At 47.8% G+C, this 13,516-nt stretch overlaps 1 long non-coding RNA gene across 1 annotated transcript in view; it reads left to right on the top strand.

Moving 5' to 3' along the window:
• Window positions 1-12,838, top strand: part of LOC127575807 (uncharacterized) — a 40,195-nt gene extending 27,357 nt beyond the window's left edge. The window contains exon 3 of the long non-coding RNA XR_007957128.1: window positions 10,518-12,838. This is a non-coding gene — a long non-coding RNA (uncharacterized LOC127575807). The remainder of the gene's footprint in view (window positions 1-10,517) is intronic.
• Window positions 12,839-13,516: the final 678 nt, after the last annotated feature.

The following is a 13,516-nucleotide window of genomic DNA, read 5'->3' as shown; positions in this document are numbered from 1 at the left end:
TCTCACCTTAAGTGCAAGTCTTCTAGTTCTTGACATTTTTAGACGCTGGGAGAAAGATACAGGCTGTCGATCTATACACCTCAAAATTTTATAAACTTCCATCAGGTCCCCCCTCAGCCTCCAGCACTCCAGAGAAAACAACCCAACTTTGTCCTACCTCTCTTGTAGCTCATACCCTTAATTCAGGCAGCATCTCGGTAAACTTCTTCTGCACCCTTTCCAAAGCCTCCACATCCTTCCTGTAATGGGGTGAACAGAACTGCAGAGAATACGCCAAGTGCTGCCTAACCAAAGTTTTATACAGCTGCAACATGACTTCCTGACTCTTATACTCAATGCCCTGACCAATGAAGACAAGCATACCATATGCCTTTTTTACTACCCTGTCTATTTGTGTGGCCACTTTCAGTGAATTATGTACTTGGACCCCAAGATCGCTCTGAGTACATCACACAGTTTGTCAGCTTTTACCAATTCCACCAGGAGGTGACGGATTATCCAGCCACATAAATGATGCAGTTGAAGTAACTACCCAGAACAGCTGGCCAGGACATGTATTTGTGTGGCCACATTCAGCAAGCTATGTACTTGGACCTCAAGATCCCTCTGTACATCAATGCCGTTAAACGTATACTTTCCCCTTACATTTGACCTTCCAAAGTGCAACACCTCACACTTGCTCGAATTAACCTCCATCTGCCATTGTAGCAGTTAGCGTAAAGCTATAACAGCACCAGCAACCCGGGTTCAATTCCGGCCACCATCTGCAAGGAGTTTGTATGTTCTCCCCGTGTCTGTGTGGGTTTCCTCTGAGTGCTCTGGTTTCCTCCCACATTCCAAAGATGTATGGGTTAGGAAGTTCTGGGCATGCTATGTTGGCGCCAGAAGCGTGGCGACACTTGCGGGCTGCCCCCAGAACTCTCTACGCAAAAGGTGCATTTCACTGTGTGTTTTGATGTACATGTGACTAATAAAGGTATCTTATCTTACCTTATATATCCTTCGACAACCCTCTACACTGTCCCCAACTCTACCAATCTTTGTGTCATCTGCAAACTTACTAATGCCCATATGCACTTTCATCCAAGTCATTTATATGCATCACAAACAACAGAGGTCCCAGTATGGATCACTGCGGAACAGCACTGGTCATGAACCTCCAGCCAGAATAACATCCTTCCACCACTATCCTCTGTCTTCTATGGGCAAGCCGAATTTTGAATCCAAACTACCAAGTCACCATGGATCCTAGGCATCTTAACCTGGATCAGCCTACCATGAGGGACTTTGTTAAATGCCCCAGTAAAATCAATGTAGACAACATCCACTACCCTACTTTCATCAGTCACCTTCATCACATCCTCAAAAAACTCAATCATGTTTGTAAGGTGTGACCTGTCCCGCACAAAGCCATGCTGACTATCCCAAATCAGGCCATGTTTTTCCAAATGCTCATAAATCCTATCCCAAAGAATCCTCTCCAGTACCTTCTCTAAAGATCCTTGACAATCCCTGAGGAGTTTAAAACTTTTACCCAAAACTGAAAACTAGCAGGTTGAACCATGAATTCATATAAATCATATAAATTTTATTTAAAATTAATATATGAATAATGATTCATAGTTTTTTGATCATGAAGGTGAGATTTTAATGTGGAAATTGCCACTTCTTTTGTACAGTTCCCCATCCAGAATGAACTTCACACCAATGGCTTGGTAATTGGATGGAACCAGATCCTTGTCTGCAGCACAATAGACAAGGATCTGGTTCCATCCAATTACCAAGCCATTGGAATAAACAGTTGTCACCTGAAGAGATATTTTCACATTAACAGAATGTCTGTCTGCCATGCCACCTAAATCCATTAACCCTTTAAAGGCCATTGGGTAAACTTTATGCTGTATATCTTCATCCCGAGGGTATGGGCCCACTGACAAGATATATAAGAAAATCTGCATTGCTGTGAGACAAAATTTGACAATGTCACAAAATAGGACCCAAGGACAGAAGACCAAAAGGTTGATGAGTGGTATATTTTAAAGAAGAGAGACAGATTTATACAGCTTAGGGCCTAAATAATTGATGACTTGGTACCAATGATGGAGTGCTTAAAAATCCAAATACTGCAGATGCTGGAATTCTGAAATAAAAACAGAAAGTCCTGGAAATACTCAGCAGGTTGGTAAACATCTGAGAGAAAAGTACAAAAGAGTTCATGTTTCATGTGACTGGCCCTTCATCAGAACTGCTTATTGGTATTGGTATTGTTATTGGTTTATTATTGTAACTTGTACCGAGGTACAGTGAAAAACATGTCTTGCATACCGATTGTACAGGTCAATTCATTACACAGTGCAGTTACATTGAGTAAATACAGAGTGCATTGAGGTAGTACAGGTAAAAACAATAACAGTACGGAGTAAAGTATCACAGCTACAGAGAAAGTGCAATGCAATAAGGTGCAAGGTCACAGCAAGGTAGATCGTGAGGTCAGAGTCCATCTCATCATTTAAGGGAACCATTCAATAGTCTTATCACAGTGGGGTACAAGCTGTCCTTAAGCCTGTTGGTATGTGCCCTCAGGCTTCCTGTATCTTCTATCTGATGGCAGAGGAGAGGAGAGAGAATGACCCAGGTGGGTGGGGTCTTTGATTATGCTGGCTGCTTCACCAAGGCAGTGAGAAGTAAAGACAGAGTCCAAGGAGGGGATGTTGGTTTCCGTAACGTGCTGGGCTGTGTCCACAACACTCTGCAGTTTCTTGTGGTCCTGGGCAGAGCAGTTGCCATACCAGCCGTGATGCATCCAGAAAGGATACTTCCTATGGTGCATCGATAAAAGTTGGTGAGTGTCAAAGGGGACATACTGAATTTCTTTAGCCTCCTGAGGAAGTAGAGGCACTAGTGAGCTTTCTTGGCCATGGTATCTACGTGATTTTACCAGGACAGGCTATTGGTGATGTTCACTCCCAGGAACTTGAAGATCTCAACCCTCTTGACCAAGGCACCGTTGATGTAGACAGGTGCATGTACTCCACCCCCTTTCCTGAAGTCAATGACCAGCTCTTTTGTTTTGTTGACATTGAGGGAAAGGTTGTTGTCATGACACCATTCCACTAAGCTCTCTATCTCCTTCCTGTACTCCCACTCATCACTGTTTGAGATACAGCCTACAATGGTGGTATCATCTGCAAACTTGTAGATGGAGTTAGAGCAGAATCTGGCCACACAGTCATGAGTGTATAGGGAGTAGAATAGAGGGCTGAGAACACAGCCTTGTAGGGCACCAGTGTTGAGAATAATCGTGCCGGAGGTATTGCTGCCTATCCTCACTGATTGTGGTCTGTTGGTTAGAAAGTCAAGGATCCAGTTACAGAGGGAGATGTTGAGTCCTAGGTCTTGGAGTTTGGTGACCAGTTTGCTTGGTATTATAGTATTGAAGGCAGAGCTGTAGTCAATAAACAATAGTCTCACAAAGGTGTCTTTACTGTCCAGATGCTCAAGAGCTGAGTGTAGGGCCAGGGAGATGGCGTCTGCTGTAGACCTGTTAAGGCAATAGGCGAATTGCAGTGGGTTGAAATTGTCTGGGAGGCTGGAGTTGATGCATGCCATGACCAGCCTCTCAAAGCACTTATGATGGTGGATGTCAGAGCCACTGGTTGGTTGTTGACCTGAAATGTTAAATCTGTTTCTCTATGGAATGATGCCTGACCTGCTGAGTGTTTCTAACATTTTCTGTTTTTAAATTATGGAATGATTAAATGTGTATGTGAAAAATGCCAGAAATAGAGGAGTTCAAAAATCTTGGAGGCAAGATCAGATTGGTATCTAAAGGTTATGATGATAATTTAATAATTGGGGCATTGCCAGACCACAAGAAAGTGTAGCGGTTGCTACCGCGGAATAAAACAAGACTCTACTCGGAGGATTGCCAAACAGAACTGGTTTATTTTCCCGCCTTGCGCGGGCCCTTTAAGGGGGAATGTTCCCGCCCAAAACAACCAGCAATGACGTAAGTCCTACGTCATCAGGACTTTCCCGCGCGCGGGTTCTCCCCGTCGCTCGGAAAGACGAGGCCCGCCGCCATCTTGGGCCTCATCGCTCCGACGCCGCGTTACCCGACTGCCGAGCCAGTTTGCCCGACTAGACGGTGAGTCGCCACACAACCCCCCCCAGAACCGGCGATACAGTCCCCAAGGTCCGTGGGCTGTGCCAGCTGCCGCTTAGGGGGGCAGCCTCTGCGTCGCGGCGTGGCAACCTCGACAGGCTGTTGCAGATCCAAATGGGCCGGTTTGAGGCGGTCCGCCGTGAAAACCTGTTCCCTGCCTCCAATGTCCAAAATAAAAGTGGATCCGTTATTCCGTATGACTCGGAACGGTCCCTCATATGGTCATTGCAATGGCGCCCGAGGTGTGCCCCTGCGAACGAAAACAAACTTACAGTCCCGTAGTTCCTTGGGCTGGCAGGATGGGGCTTGACCATGCCGTGAGGTGGGAATTGGGGCCAAGGCGCCAAGCTTCTCGCGCAGTCTTTGTAGGACTGCTGGGGGTTGTTCCCCTTGGTCCCAAAGGGCAGGTATGAAATCCCTGGGGACAACTAGTGGCGCCCCGTATACAAGCTCAGCTGACGAAGTGCGGAGGTCTTCTTTGGGGGCAGTGCGTATGCCGAGCAGGACCCAAGGCAGCTCGTCAACCCAGTTAGGACCCTTCAGGTGGGCCATCAAGGCCGATTTCAGATGGTGGTGAAAACGTTCCACCAACCCATTTGATTGAGGATGGTAGGCCGTGGTGGTGTGCAGCTGCGTCCCTAGCAGGTTCGCTAATGCAGCCCAGAGACTGGAAGTGAATTGGGTGCCTCTGTCTGAAGTGATGTGGGCCGGAACGCCAAAACGTGAGACCCAAGTTGTGAGCAGCGCCCGGGCGCAGGAATCAGTTGTGATGTCAGTCAGGGGGGTTGCCTCAGGCCACCTTGTGAACCGGTCCACGATGGTAAGGAGGTACCGGGCTCCTCTTGAAACCGGCAGAGGGCCCACGAGGTCGACGTGTATGTGGTCGAACCTCCTACAGGTAGGCTCGAACTGCTGTGGTGGGACCTTGGTGTGACGCTGGATTTTTGACGTCTGGCAGTGCGGACAAGTCCTGGCCCACTCACTGACCTGTTTGCACAGGCCATGCCAGACAAACTTGCTGGCGACCAGTCGGACAGTAGATCTGATGGACGGGTGCGCCAACCCATGTACAGAGTCAAAAACGCGTCTCCGCCAGGCTGCAGGGACTATAGGGCAGGGCTGACCAGTCGCAACGTCGCAAAGTAGGGTCCGCTGACCTGGACCAACCAAGAAATCTCGGAGCTGCAGACCCGAGACTGCGGTTCTGTAGCTGGGCAGTTCGTCGTCGGCTTGCTGTGCGTCTGCTAGGGCCGTGTAGTCGACACCCAAGGATAGGTTGTGGATGGTTGGTCTGGAAAGTGCATCAGCAACGACATTATCCTTTCCGGAGACATGTTGGATGTCAGTTGTGAACTTGGAAATGTAGGATAACTGTCTCTGCTGACGAGCTGACCAGGGATCGGAGACTTTGGAGAAGGCAAAGGACAGAGGCTTATGATCGGTGAAAGCGGTGAAAGGCCTGCCTTCTAGAAAGTATTGGAAATGCCGGACCACCAGATACAGCGCTAGAAGTTCCCGATAAAAAGTGCTGTACTTCAGTTTGGTCGGTCTAAGGTGCTTGCTGAAAAATGCCAAGGGTTGCCAGCGGCCTTCGAGTAGCTGTTCCAGTACCCCACCTACCGCGGCGTTGGACGCGTCTACCGTGAGGGCAGTTGGGACGTCAGTCCTGGGGTGTACCAGCATTGTGGCGTCTGCCAGGGCGTCTTTGGCCTTAACAAAAGCAGCCGCAGCCTCGTCAGTCCAGGTGATGTCCTTGCCCTTACCAGCCAGCAGCGAGAACAGAGGGCGCATGATATGGGCTGCTGCAGGGATGAAACGATGGTAAAAGTTGACCATCCCAAGGAATTCCTGTAGGCCTTTGACTGTGTCGGGGCGGGCAAAATGGCGGATAGCATCCACCTTGGCGGGTAGGGGTGTTGCCCCGTCGCTGGTGATTTTGTGGCCGAGGAAATCGATAGAGTCAAGTCCAAATTGGCACTTGGACGGGTTGATCATGAGGCCGAAATCGCGGAGGCGGGAATACAGCTGGCAGAGGTGGGAAAGGTGTTCCTGGCGGTTACGGCTGGCGATCAGTATGTCGTCCAAGTAAATGAACACGAAGTCGAGGTCTCGGCCTACCGCGTCCATCAGCCGCTGGAAGGTCTGCGCGGCGTTCTTAAGGCCTAATGGCATCCAAAGGAATTCGAACAGGCCAAATGGGGTGATAATCGCAGTTTTGGGGATGTCAACCGGATGGACCGGGATTTGGTGATATCCCCTAACGAGGTCCACTTTGGAAAAGATGCGGGCCCCGTGTAAGTTCGCTGCGAAGTCCTGGATGTGAGGGATGGGATAGCGGTCCGGGGTGGTGGCGTCATTCAGCCTGCGGTAGTCGCCTCAGGGCCTCCACCCTCCGGTGGCTTTGGGGACCATGTGCAGGGGGGAGGCCCAGGGGCTGTCTGACCTGCGAACAATCCCCAGCTCCTCCATGTGACGGAACTCTTCCCTTGCCAGGTGGAGCTTGTCTGGAGGTAATCGTCGTGCTCGGGCATGAAGGGGTGGCCCTATGGTAATGATGTGGTGTCGTACCCCATGTGTGGGCCTAGAATTTGTAAACGAAGGTGCCAAAATCGATGGGAATTTGGCCAGGAGCTTGGCGAAATCGTCGCCAGAAAGGGAAATGGAGTCCAGGCGCGGGGCTGGTGGGCTGATTTCTCCCAGGGGATAGGTCCGGAGAGTGCTAGAGTGGACTAACCGCTTCCTTCGCAGGTCGACTAACAGGTTGTGGGCCCAAAGGAAATCGGCTCATAGGAGTGGTCGGGCAACGGTGGCAAGGGTAAAGGTCCAGGTAAAATGGCTGCCGCCAAAGTGTAATTGAAGCGTACGGGTGCCGAAAGACTGTATCGTTGTACCGTTGGCGGCATTGAGTAGAGGACCTGGTGGCCTGTCACGAGTGTCGCGGCCTGTCGGGGGCAAAATACTGACCTCCGCTCCAGTATCAACGAGGAAACGCCATCCAGATTTCTTGTCCTGAACGAAGAGGAGGCTCTGTCGGTGGCCAGCCACCGTAGCCATCAGCGGCGGCTGGCCCTGGCGTTTCCCTGAAACTTGCAGGGTGGGCGGCATCGACGGGCCTCCGCACCCCACCTCTGATGGTAGAAGCACAGCTGGTCACCCGTGGCGTCGTCTGTGTTCCTGGGGCGTGGCTGCTCGGTTGCTGGGGCCGGGCGAGGCGGGCGTTGGGCTCGCGGCCTGGTGATTTGACTGACGGACGAACCGCTCTCGCGCTTGGCCCTCCACAGGACATCTGCCCGGGCAGCCACCTCACGGGGGTTGCTGAAGTCGGCGTCAGCTAACAACAAGTGGATGTCATCGGGGAGCTGTTCGAGGAAGGCCTGTTTGAACATCAGGCATGGCTTGTGTCCCTCGGCCAATGCCAGCATCTTATTCATTAGGGCGGATGGGGATCTGTCCCCCAGGCCATCCAGATGAAGCAGGCGGGCGGCGCACTCAGGACGGGAGAGGCCGAAGGTCCGGATCAAAAGATCTTTGAAAGCCGGGTACTTATCTTCCTCCGGAAGTGACTGGATGAAGCCTCCAACCTGGGCGGCTGTCTCCTGGTCCAGAGAGCTAACCACATGGTAGTACTTCGTGGTGTCGGAGGTGATCTGCCGAAGGTGGAATTGCGCTTCGGCCTGGTCAAACCAGATGCTGGGCCGAAGTGTCCAAAAGGTGGGCAGCTTGAGGGCCACTGCGTTGGCTGCTGCGCGGTTGTCCATTTCGCGGGTCCAAAAGCCGTTTGGACCGTCGGGGTCACCAGTGTAGCGGTTGCTACCGCGGAATAAAACAAGACTCTACTCGGAGGATTGCCAAACAGAACTGGTTTATTTTCCCGCCTTGCGCGGGCCCTTTAAGGGAGAATGTTCCCGCCCAAAACAACCGGCAATGACGTAAGTCCTACGTCATCAGGACTTACCCGCGCGCGGTTCTCCCCGTCGCTCGGAAAGACGAGGCCCGCTGCCATCTTGGGCCTCGTCGCTCCGACGCCGCGTGACCCGACTGCCGAGCCGGTTCGCCCGACTAGACGGTGAGTTGCCACAAAAGCATACTTCTTTTCTACGGTCTCTTGGTATCATAGATAATTCGTTTGTGCTCCAGTTCTGTGGGTTATAAGTTTGTTGATGAGGTCAGTGGACGACCAGATATTCCCACATGTAAGGCAGGAGGAGCTAGATGGGATAGATGGGCAGAAAGTTTGGGAGATGATGTACTCTTTCCGCTGTTTACATTGGGATTCTGTGTGCTCCCAAGCATTGGTTCTGTCACCTCTACTGCATCATCTCCACTTTGAGTGGTCATGGTCTGGAGAGTCCCAATAGTTAGTGGGGTTGTTGCATTTTTTAAGGGAGGTTTTGACAATACCTTTGAACCTTTTCCTTTGTCTGCCGGGTGATGTATTACCATGACAGAGCTTGGAATAGAAGTGTTTTTCTCTGGAAAAAGTGGTTGGGCCTGAAATGTCGTGGATTCCTCTTTCACATATCTTAGCTGACCTGCTGAGTGTTTCCAGCATTTTCTGTTATTTTTTTCAGGAATCTGGTGTTGGACAGGCAGACAACACGGCCTAGCCAACTGTATCACTGTTATTATTGGGGTCTCGGGATAGTAAGTCATAAAGCATGGGGTTGATTGGTAACTTGGATGGTCCAGGCAGAGTTTGAGAAGCTCCTGAGGTTGTTAGGTGGTGTACTACCCAGGTGTGTGTTTGAGATAACAAAAGTTTGGAAGCAATAGAGGAGCTGAGGCAAGGCTGGGGCTGGGTGATGTTATAGAGATGGAAACGGGCTATTTTGATGAAAACAAAGGTTATATGAGTTCATCTTGGGGCAGACATGGCACCAGAATCACAGCCTTCTTCAGCTTCAGTCAGTGTGAGGGATGGAGGTGCTGGCTGGCAACAGAGATTGCAGCAGGAGTCCGAACATTGTTTTCCCCACATAGAGTTGAAATATCTAGGTTGGAATGTTCTGCCAGGAGACGAACTACCAGTCTAATACAAAGACCTTTGAACGTGTCAATATTTCAGATGTGCTGTATCAATGCAAGCTGTTGTTATTTATTTTATTCTGAGACAGTACACAAAAACTCATTATCTGTAAAATATCACTCGGAGTGCCTTGCTAAATTCCGGAACGGGAGTTGTTCATGTGTGTAGATGAACCTATGGTGATAACGTGATGGGTGAAGGGACTTCCATAGAACCACTTTTCTCCATAAAAGAAACGAATGGGCCGGAAGTATATAAATTATTCAGTGGCAGCGCACACTCGGGGTGGGAGAGCGGGCCTGAAGGGCCAGCAAAAACTGCACTGGCGTATCTCAGCGTTTAAAATGATTTCAGAAGCAAATGTGACCAATGAGAAGCTACCTTAAAACGCAGCAGATAAATTACATTATAATTACAATTCAGTAGAAAGGGTATCACAAAATTGCCTTATTATCTGCTTCTACCCATCAGGTGATGTTAACATCCCACTTTGTGGATGTCACAATTGAATATTTTACCTACATGACTTGAGCTGAAGTGCTTTTGTACAGAGGAAATGGCTTTTGAATGTCCTTTTACCGTTCTCTTCACAACACTCTGTCTAAGCAGTAGTGAGGTGATAATGATAGCCATTGCTGACTTTTTAAACCTCCTACTTATGTTATATAAAATAATACAGGGTGTGAAAACTGTTCTAAGCTCAATTCAACATCTGCAATCTGTCATTATCCTACGTGACACGCAATATACACAGGCTGCTGAACATTCCAGGAAAACGCAATCTGTTCAGGACAGAAATATCCCTCTGAAAGTAGAGAAACAACCCTCGTTACGGTGACTGGGGGAAGGGGAGAGGACGGGGCTCAAAACTTTCTCACAGACCCTCGACAATGACACGATAAACATCAGCAAACTCTGGAGCAGAAAAAGAGCTCAGGAACTCAGCGGGTCAGGAAGCACCTGTAGAGGGAAATGGACAGTTTACGTTTCGGGACGAGGCCCTTCATCTGGACTGAAAGAGTAGAGGGGAGATAGCCGGTACTAAAATTGAGGGGAGGGGTAGGACAGCGAACAACGAGCCACTCTCCCACACTGAGTCTTCTGCACAGGGCTTGGTTCTACTGACAGATATCCACATGTCTACAGTACTGCAGGCAAGAAAATTCTTTTAGGATTATGATAACTGCAGATTTCAGCCGTTTTACAGTGTTCCCAAGCCCTGCTCCTCATTCCGACATAATACCGAAAATGCTGTAAACACTCGGCAAGTCGCTATTCTGCCGAAGGGTCCCGGACCTGAACCGTTACCGATTTCTCTTTCCACAGATGCTGCCTGACCTGCCGTCTCCATCTGCTTCTGTTTGTATTTCCGATTTCCAGAATCTTAAGTTTTTTGATTTTCTCTCCATTCCGTCCCGTTCACCTCGCATCCTCCTGAACATGGATTCATTTATCCCCATGGATTACTGGTGTGGTGAGCAAGCGAGTTAACATTAAAAAATAAGTCACGAAAAAAAATCACACCGGGATCTCCTTCACCGCCAAGGCAAAGGGTCTTGTACTGTATCTCTTCACAAACAGTGGTTTGTACGTTATCTGACAAAGGCTAAATGTGTTGCCGAAAACGTTCCTCATGTAACAAGAATATAATGTACTGTACTGTAATGTACTGTGATGTAATGTAATGTGCTGTAATTAATATGATGCAATGTAATGTACCATAATGCAATGTACTGTAATGTAATGCAATGCAATGTTCTGTAATGTGATGTAATGTAACGTGACTAGAGTTACCTTGGAAGTTCCTGTACCTTACAGTAATGTCCCTCAACTTTTCGTCAGAAACTCCTCAGTCACCTCCACTATTTCCCTGTCTTGATTTCATTTTTTGTCTCATAGTTTTCCAACTGCTCGCATAACCCAATCGGAATCTTCTTTTTTCGTGCATATTTAACACATTTCCACCCGGACCTCGGTTCCTCCGGTTCAGTCACAGAACAGGCCCTTCGGCCCACAATGTTGTGCAGACATAGCTAATCCCTCCTGCCTACAGAATGCTCATATCCCTGCATTTTCTCTCATTCGTGTGCCCATCCAAGCCCCGCTTAAAAGCCCCCAATGAATTTGCCTCCACCACCCTATCAGGCAGCGCATTCCAGGCATCCACCACTCTCTGAGTAAAAAACTTAACCTTTACGTCTGTTCTGAACCTACCCCCTCTCACCTTAAATGCATGTCCTCTGGTACTGGATCGCTCAATAATGGGAAAAAAGATATTGCTTGTCCACCCTATCTATGTCCCTCATAATTTTATACACTTCCAACAGATCACCCCTCAGCCTCCCCCGCTCCAGAGAAAAGAGCCGAAATTTGTCCTCCCTCTCCTGATAGCACATACCCTCTAATCCAGGCAGCATCCTAGTAAACCTCCTCTGCACCCCCTCTAAAGCTTCGACATCCTTCCTATAGTGAGGTGACCAGAATATCACTCCACATGACATTATTAAATCAAGGCAGCTCTTGCATATTGGGATCCATCACTCAATCTCTACTTGAGAAATTTCCTTACTCGGCCTGTATGGTCTGAACATTTAGTCAGGCAGAGTTAACACCTGGGGGTCAGCGAATCAGACAACTGACGTTGACCTGGGGGCCTGGTGGCAGTTCCATCATATCGTGTTATACCCTGAGTCGCCAATGTCATCGCCCAGTTCAATCTGCACAACTGCCTTCACCGGATTCACTACGTGTTCAATGTATTATGTGTTCACAAATTTCAATGTGCATTTCATATTCTCTGCAAATTACTAGAAATTCGATAAACCTGCCAGAGGCCCTGTCTGGGATTTTCCTCAGGCGAAGGAATAACGCCACACGCCAGGGCAAGGTTGTGGGAAATGGGGAAAGTAAATACCTGGGGAATGTGGTCGGTGAGGTAGCAAAGTGACATTCTGGCTCTGGAAATGCATTGCGCAAAAATAAACAGATAACTAAGATAATTTCTGATTTCAGTTTAAAATAGTTAATGATGAAAATTGGGCACAGAACATCACGGGAAATAAATAATGAGAGTTCGTTCCCCAACAAGGATGCCCGAACCTAGGTGCTGCAACAGGAGATTCACAACTTTGAAAAATCTTCGCTGTGAAAAAACAATAAAGAGACTGTGCGATTATAAGATCCAGAAAGAAACATCAGCGGTCAGCAGAATTTTCAACGCACTGATGGACCGTGAGACCAGTAACAAAGGATGAAAAAGACGATAGAAACACCACGTGAGGAGCGAGGATATAATGATATTGCTGCGTCTATTAATTCTACTAATTATTTAAATCCCAAGGTTCAACCATCCTCTTGCCACCCCGTAAATGGATAAAAAAAATTCTCAGCTAAAACATGGATTAAAACGCATCAACTCGAATATGTTGCACCCTAGAAATATTGCACATGGATTACTTTATAGCAATTGATTATAGTGTGGCAAGCAAGTGAGTTAACATTTAAACAGAAAACACGAAAAAAAAATCATAAAGTGATTTCCCTTCACCGCCAAGGCAAAGGGTTTGTGTTTGGAAATTATCTCTTTACAAACTGTGGTTTATATGCTAATCTGACAAAGACTAAATGTGTTGCTGTAAACGTCCAGATTTTATTCTTCTCTCGCCGTTCCTCCGTATAAGAAGAATGCAATGTAATGTAATGTAATGTAATATTACAAAAGTTACCTTGGAAGTTTCTGTACCTTACAGTAATTTCCCTCAGCTTTTCGTCAGAAACTCCTCAGTCACCTCCACTATTTTACCTTCAATGTAGGTAGTACCAAGGTAAAGCTGAACATGTACAAGTAGCACAGGGCAATGAGGATAAATTACAGGAAAGAAAATTCAACAAGAATCATCACCAGGACACTGTAAGTAGGATTATCACCATCCAACATTTTTCCAATTGTATTCAAAACATTTTGGCCTTGCAATTCGTTATGAAATTGCTTTATCTTAATTAGGGAGAAACATATTCATACAAGTTAAATGAACTTCCAACAGTTGGTCATTTTACTTCAATATGTTTGTGACCAGCAAATGTGGTATCCAGTTCCTATTTTATATGTTGTACCTGTTTTGCTGCCTCATCCCAAATGGCCCACTGCACAACCAACTAGAGAAAGAAAGGACAAAGAATCTGACACCCTCACAAGACTTTATCCCAGTGAATGGCAAAGCCTCTGCATCTTAACATGAACAACTTTGGCATAAAGTAAGCAGCATGAAGCCGAATCTCCCACAGTTTACTGTGGATATCAGCTTTATCAGGCTTCTGCTCCCAAG

Source organism: Pristis pectinata, chromosome 11 (assembly GCF_009764475.1).
Source record: "Pristis pectinata isolate sPriPec2 chromosome 11, sPriPec2.1.pri, whole genome shotgun sequence".
NCBI lineage: Eukaryota > Metazoa > Chordata > Chondrichthyes > Rhinopristiformes > Pristidae > Pristis > Pristis pectinata.
This window is presented reverse-complemented; position numbering and strand designations above follow the sequence as displayed.